This window comes from Pelobates fuscus, chromosome 7 (assembly GCF_036172605.1).
Source record: "Pelobates fuscus isolate aPelFus1 chromosome 7, aPelFus1.pri, whole genome shotgun sequence".
NCBI lineage: Eukaryota > Metazoa > Chordata > Amphibia > Anura > Pelobatidae > Pelobates > Pelobates fuscus.
Window position 1 is genome coordinate 113,671,622 of NC_086323.1, and position 15,964 is coordinate 113,687,585.

Here is a 15,964-nt window from a genome sequence, read left to right on the forward strand (position 1 = left end):
GAGAGGGAAAGGCTAGAGAAAGCTCAAGCTATGGTATCACATGAGCAACAAAGTCCTGCTTATGCTAAATCATAGTAGCAAAGGCTTTCACTAAGAACCCAAAGAAAATTATTTTAAAAACCTAGAGTTGGCGTCTAGCTCGACGCGCGTTTCAGCGCTATGTGGCGCCTTTGTCAAGACTTCTTGGTTCAACAAGTCCTGAAAGATTAGCATCCCTTGTTGGTTCACTTGCTTCATGCGCTCTATGTGGGTTTTAGGCTTGGTCTGTGAATCTCCTTCTGAGTCTCTTCTTTTCCAAGTGGTTTTTAGACTGTGTTTTATGCTGCTTTGCACTTTGGTGAACAAGAGGCTTCCTTGCCTAAGGATTCCTCTCCACTTTCCTTGCTCGACGTGGATCTAGGTGATGGCTGGATAGATCTCCGGATTCACTGGTCCAAGATGAACCAGGTGTCGGTAGCATCGATTAGGATTTGTGCTACAAGGGGGCATGGTGTCTGGTATCTCTCCTGCTGTGTTTCCTGCTGATGCGCCTGGGTTTACCGGGTTCGCAACTGATGCACGAGAATGGGTCTGCTATAATGCTGTGCCACTTTACGAGAGTGTTTATGTTAGGCTTGTTAGCAATGGGAGTGGATCAGGCCGGATTCACCTCTCATTCCTTTCTTACTGTTGCGGCATCTCAGGCACATTTACTGGGTTCCATGGAGGCTTCGCTTCGGCGGCTATTGGAACTCTTGAAGGTGTTGGCTATATGTTCGCCCATACCTTTTGTGAGGTTAAAGTTTATGTTGTTTCCTTGTTCCTTTAGGATCCCACTCTAATTTTTTATGTATTCTGTGGCATTCGTATATATATTGGGCAGTACGCAGGATGGAGGAAAGGCTGTATGGCAGAAACCTGGGACTCCCTTATGGCACAGTCAGGATTAGATGGTGAGGTATTCAAGGTTTAGGTGAGCTCAGGTATATCCGGAATGTGTGGACTTGAGGCATTTTGTATCGGGTCCTGTAGTAATTCTGCCCTGTTTAATTATGTGGTGCTGATACAGTCAGAGGTGGCTTGGTTATCCAGTATAATGAACTAGAGGGGGATAACAGGGTTCTGGTTAGGAGTGACAGGGGGAACTTGAACCACATCAGTCTAGATATTTTTAGCATGGACTTGCAGACAGGAATGGAGTTGGCACTGGCTTTGAGGAGGGGACATACAGCACCGTCCCTCAATGAAGCGGAGGGACAATGCTGCGGGGCTGGTTTCTACTTGCTAGCGTACAGATTGGAAATGTCCGCCCTAACGGGCTTGGAGAGTTATAGTGTGCGTCTTGATTGAAGATGGGATGCAGGTTGTCGAAGACTCTTGGAAATCGTGGACAGTAGCTGTCTATTGGTTTATTAGCCATTAGCTCACAGTAAATATTAAGTTAAATAAAGCTGTGGCTGTTGCTCTATCCAAATAGAAATTCAGTGTGGTCTGTTTATTTGGGAAAACTGGGTTTTGGGGTAACATGTGGTCAGCAGTCATGCACTGATGTTGAAAGGGAAGGCCTGGCTCGCAATCTCTGTTTCAGTTCATCCCAAAGGTGTTCGATAGGGTTGAGGCCAGGGCTCTGTGTGGGCCAGTCAGCTTTTTCCACACCATGTTTTAATGTACCTTGCTATGTGCACTGAGGCACAATCATACTGGATTAGAAAAGAGCTTTCCCCAAACTCTGCCAAACAGAGAAGTGTGATCTTTCACTCCATAGAATGCTTCCACTACTTCAGATTCCAGTGGCGGTGTGCTTTACACAATTTGATCTGATGCTTGGCATTGTATTTGGTATGTGAGGTAGTGATGTCGTGAACATAAAATTTTCCGTTCGCGAACGGCGAACGCGAACTTCCGCAAATGTTCGCGAACGGGCGAACAGTGCGAACCGCCATAGACTTCAATAGGCAGGCGAATTTTAAAACCCACAGGGACTCTTTCTGGCCACAATAGTGATGAAAAAGTTGTTTCAAGGGGACTGAAGTGGAAATCAATCAATAAATTGATTATTTTGTGTATCTGCCCCTGGCTAAATTAAAGAAACAGTGCATGCACACTCCCTGAAGTAATTCACACCAGACACAAGTTTCAGGTTAATGAAGAACTTGAGGAATGTTTATTAGAGGGGGGTGGCATGCCCCTTATAAAGCAAAATTACATCATAAGCATTGTCAGAGATAACATTGATTTATACATCAATAATTGGTTAGGGGTTAAGTGGTTGATTCATTGCTCGTCCTACCGGGTGTGATGTCACTGGTATCTTGCGAGTCTCCCCCAGATTCCAGCGCCATCTTGTTAGTATGAGTGTTATTCGATGACTAAGGGAAACTCCCTGGTCCTAGCGGCCATTTTAAGTAAATCATGTGAAACGATAAATGCTGATTGAAGTAAAATGAAGTAAATAGACATTTTACTAACGAAAATAAATCAGGCCCTGAAACGCACACGTGTGAAGGAAACTGACTACTATTATTTCACAGTCAAATTTCTAGTTTTTTTTTTTTTTAAATGTACACTACTGTTACACCAGATATGAGTTGCACTGGTGTGACACTGTGCCCTGGCAGGCCCTGAAACGCACACGTGTGAAGGAAACTGACTGCTATTATATTACAGTCAAAAAAGTTTGTTTGTTTTTTAAATGCAAGCTATTGTGACACCAGATATGAGTGGTGGCACTGGGACCACCTTAAAAATATTGGATATCGCTAAAAATCATGATCACTATATACTTTCTCTACAAACCTCTAAAACGAACCAAACTACTCATCCATCCGCTATACCACTTTATCCCACCTAGAACTAGTGCCCAGTTAAAATACTTGACTCTTAGTTACCCACACCCAGTCATGCCACACACATTTCACCACTACTCTCACTGAATCCCTCTGACTACGGCTAATTCATCTTCTACATCAGAACACTACTCCTAAGATTGGGTTGTATCCATGTCTCGGGTCTTTCATTTAGAATAGGGGCAGCTTCGGTCTCCTTCAACACTGACACTCCAGTGCATATTATTAAAAGATTGGGCAGATGGAAATCCTCAGTCTACAACCGATATATTCCTCATCCCGAGAAAGAAATGAGGAAAGCTTTTAAAAGTTTGGCTTTGTAAATTTGATGCAATAAGTGTGTTTTTCTTTAATACCTTTTCACCCTCTTTGCATGAACCTGATTTACATATATTACTAATATGTTTCTGAACATATATATTATATTATTCACTCACTCACTCTCTGGGCCGGCCTAAGACATCATGCTGCCTAGGTCCAACGATAAATTACTATGGGGGATAATGTATAATAAACACAGGTTACTGGCTATGGGGGGATAATGTATAATAAACACAGGTTACTGGCTATGGGAGGGATAATGTATAATAAACACAGGTTACTGGCTATGGAAGATAATGTATAATGAACACAGATTACTGGCTATGGGGGGATAATGTATAATAAACACAGGTTACTGGCTATGGGGAGGATAATGTATAATAAACACAGGTTACTGGCTATGGGGGGATAATGTATAATAAACACAGGTTACTGGCTATGGGGGGATAATGTATAATAAACACAGGTTACTGGTTGTGGGGGGATAATGTATAATAAACACAGGTTACTGGCTATGGGGGAGATAATGTATAATAAGCACAGGTTACTGGCTATGGGGGGATAATGTATAATAAACACAGGTTACTGGCTATGGAAGATAATGTATAATAAACACAGGTTACTGGCTATGGGAGGGATAATGTATAATAAACACAGGTTACTGGCTATGGAAGATAATGTATAATAAACACAGATTACTGGCTATGGGGGGGATAATGTATAATAAACACAGGTTACTGGCTATGGGGAGGATAATGTATAATAAACATAGGTTACTGGCTATGGGAGGATAATGTATAATAAACACAGGTTACTGGCTATGGGGGGATAATGTATAATAAACACAGGTTACTGGCTATGGGGGATAATGTATAATAAACACAGGTTACTGGCTATGGAGGATAATGTATGATAAACACAAACACAAAAAAAACTAATACCAAAAAAAAAAAAAAAAAAAAAAAAGAATGCAGCTTCAGAATTTATCTAAATTGTATGCTGTCTAGGAGGTGGGAGGGTCTGGGAAGGAGGGTCTGCTGCTGATTGGCTGGAATGTGTCTGCTGACTGTGAGGTACAGGGTCAAAGTTTACTCAATGATGACGAATAGTATCCGTGGCGAACGCGAACAAGCTATGTTTGCCAGGAACTATTCGCCAGCGAACCGTTCGGGACATCACTAATATGAGGCTTGCATGCAGGTGCTCAGCAATGGAAACCCATTCTATGAAGCTTGTGCCACATCGTTTTTGTACTGATATTAATGCAGTGGAAGTTTGGAAATCTTCAGGCAGAGAGGTAAACAGCAAGTACATTAATTATATTATTTTATATAGCAAACCATGAGGGAGATACACCTGGTTTTAATTAGGGACTGGGACACTAAAGCAAGGGAGGGCTGTCAGACTTAGGCCTGGGGGGCAAATTCAGTCAAGTGGTCCATTGCCTGAACAGACACACTCACTTGCTGATTTGACCCACACTAACAAACACATACTCACTGACAGGCACACACACACACAGACACATTGTTACAGGCATACTGACTCACACAGACAGACATACTGACACACACACACACAGACAAACTGGCACACACACAGAGACATACTGACACACACACACACACACAGACACAGACATACTGACACACACATACATACTCATACACACACATACACACACATATGATATGGGTTGCAATTGGGGGAGAGGAGCTGTGGTGAGGATGTTATGGAGGCTATGGGCAGGGGGCATGGGGCTGAGGAAGGGGGCCAGGAGCTGAGAGGGGGGGACAGGAGCTGAAAGGAGGGGACAGGAGCTGAGAGGGGGGGCAGGAGATAAGAGGGGTGGACAGAAGCTGAGGGGAGGGGCAGGAGCTGAGAGGAGAGAACAGGAGCTGAGGGAGGAGGACAGGGGCTGAGGAAGGGGGTCAGGGCTTAGGAAAGGGACAGGGGAAGGGGAACAGGGGCTGAGCAAAGGGACAGGGGCTGAGGAAGAGGGACAGGGTTGAGGAAAGGGACAGGGGCTGAGGAAAGGGACAGAGGAAGAGGGACAGGACTTAGCAAGGGGACAAGAGCTGAGCAAAGGGACAGGGGCTGAGAAAGGGGGACAGGGTTGAGGAAGGGGACAGGGGCTAAGGAAAGGGACAGAGGGGACAGGGGCTGAGCAAAGAACAGGGGCTGAGCAAAGGGACAGAGGCTGAGCAAGGGGGGACAGGAGCAGAGCATGGGGGACAGGGACTGAGGAAGGGGAACCTGGGCTGAGGAAGGGGACATGGGCTAAGGAAAGAGGCTGAGGAAGGGGTAAGGGGCTGAGGAAAAAACAAAATAAACTAAAGTGTATTCCCCTCTCCCTGAGTCTTACTTTAGGGAGGGGTGGGCAGGACCCAGGAGCCAGCAGTCAGTGGAGTCAGCCGGCCTGTCCTAATTATATCAGAAGGAGGGGGCGTGACTTCCCACCCTCTGTGGCCACGCTCGCCACTTTGAGGAGTCCTTGCGGCACGGTGTGCTCACTAACATGGGAAGGGTCACTATTATGGCATTGTGAAAAATGTGCATAGACACTGTGTTTAGCATACCCCCTCTGTATATTGCCCAAGTGTTCCAGTATGCGAAAAAAAGAGGGAAAAACCATCATTAGGTATTTGTAACCTCTCAAATAATATTCTAATGAACAAGGAATTAGAAGTCCTTAATAAGGTCCTTAAATTCGCACCGACTAGTACTAATAAACCTTTTAACACCTTCATAGATATCCATAAATTTATCCGAAAACTTTAAAAGGAACAGCAGCTGGATGATCTTTATGCACTGATGAAAACTCGGACTGAGTTGAAACGCGTCTGCATAACTGTGAATTTGTGTGTCACCATATGGGACCTGCACAGCCATTTTTTAACCTTTATTTGTAATAAATGTGTTTATTTTTATATCATCACTGCTGCTTTTCCTGACTTTGGGGAATATCATCCAGGATTCTCCATATAGCCTTTTGAGGCACCTTTGGGCATTATATACAGAGCCTGGCACGGCTCTGGAATTCGTGAGTGGATTCAATCACTTTTATATTCTTTTATTTGTATATACAGTCTATACTATGTACCATTCTTTTGTGTTGTTATAGGTACCTACTACATGGAATATTTTCTACACACATCTGTACATGTATAAGTATTATTCTTTGGCCATTTTTTATTGGTACTATTGGTACACAGGAAGTGGTGTGTGTATTGGGCACTTGTTGTTTTCAAGTGCTTTTATTTTACTACTTTGATTCTAGGGTGTTGGGGAACACCTTCTCACTCCATTACTGTGTTTTATTGTTTATTCTACTGTGTAAGCGCCATCCACTTCATCCCTTTTTCTATTTACAGAAGGAATTATGACCCTTCAAGCTTTGCTTCCATGTCCGCTGTACTTCATGAGACCGAATGCCAGTCTCATAGATCACGAACTAACAGATCTACAAACAAAAGGGGCTATACAACCGGCTACGTCTCCTGGAGGATTCTTCAGCAATATGTTCCTGCAACAGAACGCCTGGCGCCCCGACTGGGTACCTTCTGTTGACGGATAGTGATGTACCGAACTGTTCGCTGGCGAATAATTCCTGGCGAACATAGCGTGTTCGCGTTCGCCACGGTGGGCGAACACATGCGTGGTTCGATCCGCCCCCTATTCGTCATCATTGAGTAAACTTTGACCCTGTGCCTCACAGTCAGCAGACACATTCCAGCCAATCAGCAGCAGACCCTCCCTTCCAGACCCTCCCACCTCCTGTACAGCATCCATTTTCGATTCATTGTGAAGCTGCATTCTTAGATAGAGGAGGGAAAGTGTAGCTTCTGCTCATTTGATAGGGAAATGTATAGCTAGGCTAGTGTATGCAGTGTCCACTACAGTCCTGAAGGACTCATCTGATCTCTGCTGTAAGGACAGCACCCCTAAAAACGCCCTTTTTAGGGCTAGAACATCAGTCTGCTTTTTTTTCCTGTGTAATCTAATTGCAGTTGCCTGCCTGCCAGCTTCTGTGTCAGGCTCACAGTGGATACTGTGCCCACTTGCCCAGTGCCACCACTCATATCTGGTGTCACAATAGCTTGCATTTAAAAAGAAAAAAAAATGTCACTGTATAGATGGAATAGTAGTTAGTTGTCTGCAAGCGTCTGTGTGTCAGGCCTACAGTGTGTACTCTGCCAACCTCTGCCAGTGCACAGTGCCACTCATATCTGGAGTCACAATAGCGTGCATTTAAAAACCCAAAACCTTTTTTTTTTACTGTAATAGATTGAATAGCAGTTAGTTGTCTGCAAGCGTCTGTGTGTCAGGCCAACAGCGTGTACTCTACCAACCTCTGCCAGTGCACATTGCCACTCAAATCTGGTGTCACAATAGTGTGCATTTAAAACCCAAAAACTTTTTTCACTGTTATAGATTGAATAGCAGTTACTTCTCTTCAAGCGGGTGTGTCAGGCCTACAGCGTGTACTCTGCCAACCTCTGCCAGTGCACATTGCCACTCTTATCTGGTGTCGCAATAGATTGCATTTAAAAACCCAAAAACTTTTTCACTGTTATAGATTGAATAGCAGTTAGTTGTCTGCAAGCGGGTGTCAGGCCTACAGCGTGTACTCTGCCAACCTCTGCCAGTGCACATTGCCACTCATATCTGGTGTCACAATAGCGTGCATTTAAAACCCAAAAACTTTTTTCACTGTTATAGATTGACTAGCAGTTAGTTGTCTTCAAGCGGTTGTCAGGACAACAGCGTGTACTCTGCCAACCTCTGCCACTGCACAGTGCCACTCGTATCTGGTCTCACAGTAGTTCGCAGGCATAGTACCACTAATCCAAAAAAAATGACAGGCAGAGGCAGGCCACCCCGCAGGGGCCGTTGTGGTGCTGTGATTCCCTTTTGCCCTAGAATAATGCCCAATTTTCAGAGGCCACGTACCCTGAACTTGAAAAGTTCTGAGGACATAGTTGACTGGCTAACACAGGACACCCAATCTTCTACAGCTTCCGCTCGGAACCTTGACGCACCATCCTCCTCCAGCTTAGCTTCGGGCACCTCTCAAGATACGCTTGCCGTCACCACCAACACTAGCACCACAGCCGCTTCACTTTAGCTGTCAGAGGAGTTATTTACACATCCGTTTGAAGAAATGAGTGATGCACAACCATTATTGCCAGAGGATGTAGATAACAGGGATATGTCTCAGTCAGGCAGCATTACACACATGGACGTACGGTGTGATGATGATGATGTTGTGCCCGCTGCTGCTTCCTTTGCTGAGTTGTCAGATACAAGTGAAGCGGTTGATGATGACGATGCGTCCATTGATGTCATGTGGGTGCCCGCTCGGCAAGAAGAAGAACAGGGCGAAAGTTCAGATGGAGAGACAGAGAGGAGGAGGAGACGAGTTGGAAGCAGGGGGAGGTCGTCGCAAGGAGCTAGTGGCACAGTCAGACAGCATGCATCGGCACCCGGGGTCAGCCCGACAGCACGCCAATCAACGCATGCTGTGTCCACCACCAGAATGCCGTCATTGCAGAGCTCAGCAGTGTGGTATTTTTTTTGTGTGTCTGCCTCTGACAACAGCGATGCCATTTGCAACCTGTGCCAAAAGAAACTGAGTCGTGGGAAGTCCAACACCCACCTAGGTACAACTGCTTTGCGTAGGCACATGATCGCACATCACAAACGCCTATGGGATCAACACATGAGTACAAGCAGCACACAAACTCAAAGCCGCCATCCTCCTCCTGGTCCAGCATCTTCAGCCACGTCAACCACTGCTGTCCTCCTTTCCCCCTCTCAACCATCCGCCACTCCGTCTCTCGCCTTGAGCAGTTCCCGCTCATCTGCCCACAGTCAGGTGTCTGTCAAGGACATGTTTGAGCCTAAGAAGCCAATGTCAGAAAGTCACCCACTTGCCCAGCGTCTGACTGCTGGCTTGTCTGAACTATTAGCCCACCAGCTTTTACCATACAAGCTGGTGGAGTCTGAGGCGTTCAAAAAATTTGTAGCTATTGGGACACCGTAGTGGAAGGTACCCGGACTAAATTTCTTTTCACAAAAGGCAATCCCCAACCTGTACTCGATTGTGCAAAAGGAAGTAATGGCATGTCTGGCACACAGTGTTGGGACAAGGGTCCATCTGACCACTGATACCTGGTCTGCAAAGCATGGTTTTGGTGACACCGCCACCGCATGGAGTTGGTGACACCGCCACGACTTGCAGGCAGGCCTGCTGCCACCTCCTCTACTCCTCCTACTCCATCCTCTTCCATAACCTCCTCAGCTGAGTCCTCTTCTGCAGCTGCGTCTTGCTCCACATCAACGGCACCCCCCCAGCTCCCCAGGTACTATTCCACATCCCGGATACGGCAGTGTCACGCCGTCTTGGGTTTGACTTGCTTGAAAGCAGAGAGTCACACCGGACAAGCACTCCTGTCCGCCCTGAACGCACAGGTGGAAAAGTGGCTGACTCCGCAACAACTGGATATCGGCAAAGTGGTTTGTGACCACGGAACAAATTTGTTGGCGGTATTGAAGTTGGGCAAGTTGACACATGTGCCGTGCATGGCACATGTGTGTAATCTGATCGTACAACGCTTTGTGCATAAGTACACAGGCTTACAGGACGTCCTGAAGCAGGCCAGGAAGGTGTGTGGCCATTTCAGGCGTTCCTACACGCCCATGGCGCTCTTTGCAGATATCCAGCGGTGAAACACCATGCCAGTGAGGCGCTTGATTTGCGACAGCCCGACACGTTGGAATTCAACACTCCTAATGTTCGACCGCCTGCTCCAAGAAGAAAAAGCCGTTAATGAATATTTGTATGACCGGGGTGCTAGGACAGCCTCTGGGGAGCTGGGAATTTTTTTGCCACATTACTGGACACTCATGCGCAATGCCTGTAGGCTCATGCGTCCTTTTGAGGAGGTGACAAACCTAGTCAGTCGCACCGAAGGCACCATCAGCGACATCATACCATTTGTTTTCTTCCTGGAGCGTGCCCTGCGAAGAGTGCTGGATCAGGCCGTACATGAGTGTGAAGAGGAAGAGGAAGAGTTGTGGTCACCATCACCACCAGAAACAGCCTTATCAGCATCGCTTGCTGGACCTGCGGCAACGCTGGAAGAGGATTGTGAGGAAGAGGAGTCAGAGGAGGAATGTGGCTTTGAGGAGGAGGAGGAAGACCAACCACAACAGGCATCCCAGTGTGCTCGTTGTCACTTATCTGGTACCCGTGGTGTTGTACGTGGCTGGGGGGAAGAACATACCTTCATTGAGATCACTGAGGAGGAGGAACGGGAAATGAGTAGCTCGGCATCCAACCTTGTGCAAATGGGGTCTTTCATGCTGTCGTGTCTGTTGAGGGACCCTCGTATAAAAAGGCTGAAGGAGAACGACCTGTACTGGGTGTCCACGCTACTAGACCCCTGGTATAAGCAGAAAGTGGCTGAAATGTTACCAAATTACAACAAGTCGGAAAGGATGCAGCATTTGCAAAATAAATTAAAAAGTATGCTTTACACAGCGTATAAGGGTGATGTCACAGCACAACGGGAATCTAACAGGGAAAGAGGTGAAAGTCATCCTCCTCCTCCCACGACCACGCCGGCAATGACAGGATGCTTTAAGGACGTGTTGTTGATGGAGGACATGCAGAGCTTTTTAAGTCCTACGCATCGCCACAGCCCTTCGGGATCCACCCTCAGGGAACGACTCGACCGACAGGTAGCAGACTACCTCGCCTTAACTGCAGATATCGACACTCTGAGGAGCGATGAACCCCTTGACTACTGGGTGTGCAGGCTTGACCTGTGGCCTGAGCTATCCCAATTTGCGATAGAACTTCTGGCCTGCCCCACTTCAAGTGTCCTGTCAGAAAGGACCTTCAGTGCAGCAGGAGGTATTGTCACTGAGAAGAGAAGTCGCCTAGGTCAAAAAAGTCTAGATTACCTCACCTTTATTAAGATGAATGAGGGATGGATCCCGAAGGGACTGACAGTGGGCGATACATTCGACTAAAAAAGGCCTGATGAGATGAGCTGCCTTGGGCTAAAAATGGTCCACACGCTGCTGTATTTTAGCTCTGAATGCCAGTTGACTTGCGTGACTTATCCGCCACCAACTAGGGTTCAAGCCGCAATGTTTTAGGGCACTTTCTGCCTGGGAAACAAACATCAATTTTTCTGCCCGCTGCTACAGCAGCGGCTGCAACAATACCTAATTTTTCAGGCATGTGTACATGCCTAATTTTTCGGGCCTCTGGTGCTGCACTGTGGCTTCAAAAACCAAACCAAAAAAAAGGCACATAACAGGGATTAAACTGATAGGAATAGTACTACTTAACACACCACTCCTATCTGGTGGCACATTAGATTGCACACGCAGTGCCCCAAATTTGAAGTAGGAGGACCGACCAAGCATCTTTTTCCATCTCCCGGTTCCTAAAATCGATGCCATATACACGTCCCCTGATAGGGTGCAAGCTCGTTATTCTCTTGGGCGCCAGCTCGTTATTCTCTTTTTCACTTCACTAGGGACACTTTACTGCACTATGGGCACTTAGACCCACTCTTTGTCTTGCACAGTGTTATTCCTAGCCAGCATATGTGATGGGAAATCAGACAGTCATCTAAATGTTTAGATTGAGCTTTAGCTTAGCTGCTCACGGGTGGGGCGGGCGGGAGGACAGTAGGTCCCCCCATTGTGATGTATGGCCCCCACCCACCGCGCAGGGGTGGGGGCCGGGGGGAGGACAGTAGGTCCCCCCCCTTATCCTTATTTACTGAATATTCCCCTGTATAACAATGTTTGGCATTTAGTGAATATTCCCTATTCTGCTCTGTGTCAGTGTGTATCAGGGTCTCTGAGGACAGGTGTCAATCCATATCTGCCAAGTGACCCTATGTAGGGGGAACAGTCCCTGTTCTGCTCTGTGTCAGTGTGTATCAGGGTCCCTGAGGACAGGTGTCAATCCATATCTGCCAAGTGACCCTATGTAGGGGGAACAGTCCCTATTCTGCTCTGTGTCAGTGTGTATCAGGGTCTCTGAGGACAGGTGTTAATCCATATCTGCCAAGTGACCCTATGTAGGGGGAACAGTCCCTATTCTGCTCTGTGTCAGTGTGTATCAGGGATCCTTAGGATAGGTGTCAATTCATATCTGCCAAGTGACCCTATGTAGGGGGAACAGTCCCTATTCTGCTCTGTGTCAGTGTGTATCAGGGATCCTTAGGATAGGTGTCAATCCATATCTGCCAAGTGACCCTATGTAGGGGGAACAGTCCCTATTCTGCTCTGTGTCAGTGTGTATCAGGGTCTCTGAGGACAGGTGTCAATCCATATGTCAAGGTGTCAATATGTCATATGTCAGGTGTCAATCCATATCCATTGTGATTTAGGAATGTTAGGTGATTTATGCCCTTTATGGATTAAAACCAGACTCTGCATCAACTGTGTAATTTTCCATGGGAGTTTTGCTATGGATCCCCCTACGGCATGCCACAGTCCAGGTGTTAGTCCCCTTGAAACAACTTTTCCATCACTATTGTGGCCAGAAAGAGTCCCTGTGGGTTTTAAAATTCGCCTGCCCATTGAAGTCTATGGCGGTTCGCCCGGTTCGCCGGTTCATGAACGTTTGCGGAAGTTCGCGAACCGAAAATTTTATGTTCGCGACATCACTATTGACGGATGCTCCTAGTGCTTCCCGAGGACTCCAAGCATTCCACTAGAAACCATAACCACCGCAGACCCCACGAACCGCCGCAGCTTGGTTGGGGTCTCGCCATCTTCCACCCACTCTTGACCCAAGACCAGGATCCAGCTTCCAGTAGATATACCTCTCTTAAATCCAGAGAGCAGGAACAAGCTCTTACCAGAGGAGTATAGTGATTATCGCAACCCCCAGAGTGTAGTTCTCCAATCCCCCAAACATGAGCCGAAACTTCATGAAGGTACAAGATGATCTGTTTCATGGTGGCCACAGCTTGGCCTTTTATGCAGGTCCCCCAGCAAGGGATACTCCCACAGGGACCTTGTGGAGGACTGGAATACAATTACAGTAGCCAATGAAAATATAATACAATGTGAAATACTCCAACACAAACAGTAAAATCCCTCCCCTCTATCCTGGAGATAATTGGCTTAGTAAACTTAATTACTAAGCTGTAGTAAACTTAATTATCTCCAGGCACAGAAAATATCTCTAAGTTACACCTGCAACAAAACACATTAAAATACATAACTGATATTCTACAGAACTGAACCACCACATTTGACATATCCCCAGATAGCTTGGATCTGAGCGCTCAATATATCCGAACAGTGCTCAGATCCCACGAACATAGTTGAATCAAGTGTTTTCATCGACCGTTCGGCAGAAATCTGTCCATAATTAGGTCCGTGGCTTTTAGCTATCAGGGTCGGTCTATTTTCAATGTTAAAAATGCACTATAGTACAAGGAAGGGTAGAGGCAGACTTCCAGCAAGGGCTCATGGGAGATTGAGGAGGGACAAAGCAGCCAGTTTAAACTGGTCTGGCAGTGTCCCTGGGACAACGCCCTGCTGGGGAAACAATTGGATAGGATAAACAGGGAGGGGAAGAGGCATCATCTACCTTCGCGGCGGCGGCCTCTTTGTCTGACATTTTAGCGGCTGCGGATTTTGCTAGCTTTAGTTTACTAATAATCTTAATTTTAATAATGACATGAGGCGAGTATTTTCCCCCTTGTTGTTTTTCTTCCCTCCCTTGGCTTTAGGTTCAGGCTAGGGCTCATATGGTGGCCTTATTTATACTGTTTAGTTGATTTTCACTGTTAAGGTATTCACTTGTATGCTATGCATTTCTGTGCATGTTGTTGCTATTGTCTATAATTTAGCATGGTATCGCTGTGTTAGTTAGACTATGTTGGGTATTTATTACATTTAACAGTAATCTTACGGGGGGCGGAGCTTGACCGCCGAAGAAATGGCCGTGCACTAGGAGAGCTCCGTGGCGGCAATAACCTAACAGCTCACACTGGGGGCAATGAAGCCCACATCAAATAGCAACAGACCGAGCGCAACACTCACCAACCACACCGGAACGCAACAGGATGGGAGGAGGGAGGAAATCAAAGACCGGAACGGCCGTGGCTCCAATCTTCAAAACCAGGCCGGAAAAAGAGGCGTCAGGTACGCACAGCCAGCAGGCCTCAGACTATAACTCAGACACCAGCACAACCAGCCACAAAACGGACACATCAGCACCCCTCACTAGAAGAGACCTGAAAGACATGCTGACAGAGATGAAATCACTAGTGGCAGAGGAGCTGACTAAACACTTAGCTCCACTCAAGGAAGGGCTCACAGACCTCTCCAAACGCACTCAGGTGATGGAAGACAGAATGGAGGAAGTAATAGCCACCACCTCCACCCACGAGGCCTCCTTAAAAGAACTACAGGAGCAAATAACATACTTGGAAGACATGCAAGAGGACCTAAACAACAGGTCCAGGCGTAATAACATTCGCATCAGGGGGCTCCCTGAATCCTCCGCACCAGAAGCACTCACCACTATGCTACACGAAGCATTCAGCAGCCTTCTACCTGACGCCCCGCCATCGGATCTCCTCCTGGATAGAGCCCACCGGGCCCTACGCCCGCCCTCCTCAAACCCCACGCAGCCTCGAGACATCATCATCCGCTGTCATTACTTCCACATTAAGGAGGCGATAATGCGGGCGACAAGGGAGACCCCATTACAAATCGAAGGTCATACAGTACAACTATATCAAGACCTAGCACCTACCACCCTGCGAAAACGGCGGGAACTGAAACCACTGACCCAAGCCCTACAAGCACAGAGGATATGCTATTCATGGGGCCATCCCTTTAAGATAATGGTACGCCACAACAACCGTACACTCACGCTAACTAGACCGTCAGAGGCCCAAGACTTTGCTGCGCAACTAGGCATCCACGACCTACGCGGAGACCTGAACACAGCCTCACAACAGCCTATGTCAGAACGCCGAATGTGGGACCCGCAGCCTCAAAGAGACCGCAACAGAGGACAACGCTCCTTACAGTCCCACGCCTAAATCCAAGAACCTGAGCCGTTGCCGCACCCCTACCTGTCCCACAACTTCACAGCTCTACACCGCAGCCCACCCAGACAACCAGATGACTCACAGACTCACACACCGGAGGAACACAGATTGCAGACCCAGCTACAGACCCCCGTTGCAGAGGACGGATGCCCTCCCGCTTCCTGCCTGCCCTCCGGCCTCTGCGGGGCTCCAGTGATGACCACTGACAACCACAGCGACTACGCACACCACCAGCACAGGCCGCAGTCGGGCCTCCCCGCGCCTAGATGCTCACCAGCGAGACCACACAACAAACTAAAGAACACCGCAACACACCCTTCAGCCACATCTGGAGAGAGCCCCGGCGGGTTGCGGGACCCACCGGACGCTGATCGCCCCTGCGCTCAAGAGACAAAGATCCTCGAGAACTCAATTGACACTGGGCAAACCGTAAGAACCAAAAAGGGACACTCTGTGTTTAATGCGGGGGGATGGGGGAGGGGGAGGGAGGGGTTATCGGGGGCCCTGGCGGCCGTCCCCCCCTCCTCTCCGAGAGGTGGGGGGGCGGAGGGCCGCGACGGCACCGAGCACCGTGGGGGGAGTGCACTTGGAGAATCGCTCCGGACTTGGCCCCTAATCGGTGAAATATACACAGAAAAGCCAAGGGCACCCTGGGATTCGCACTCGGGAGGGGGGACGGGGAGGGTGGGTGGTCCGGGGCTCTGGTGGCCT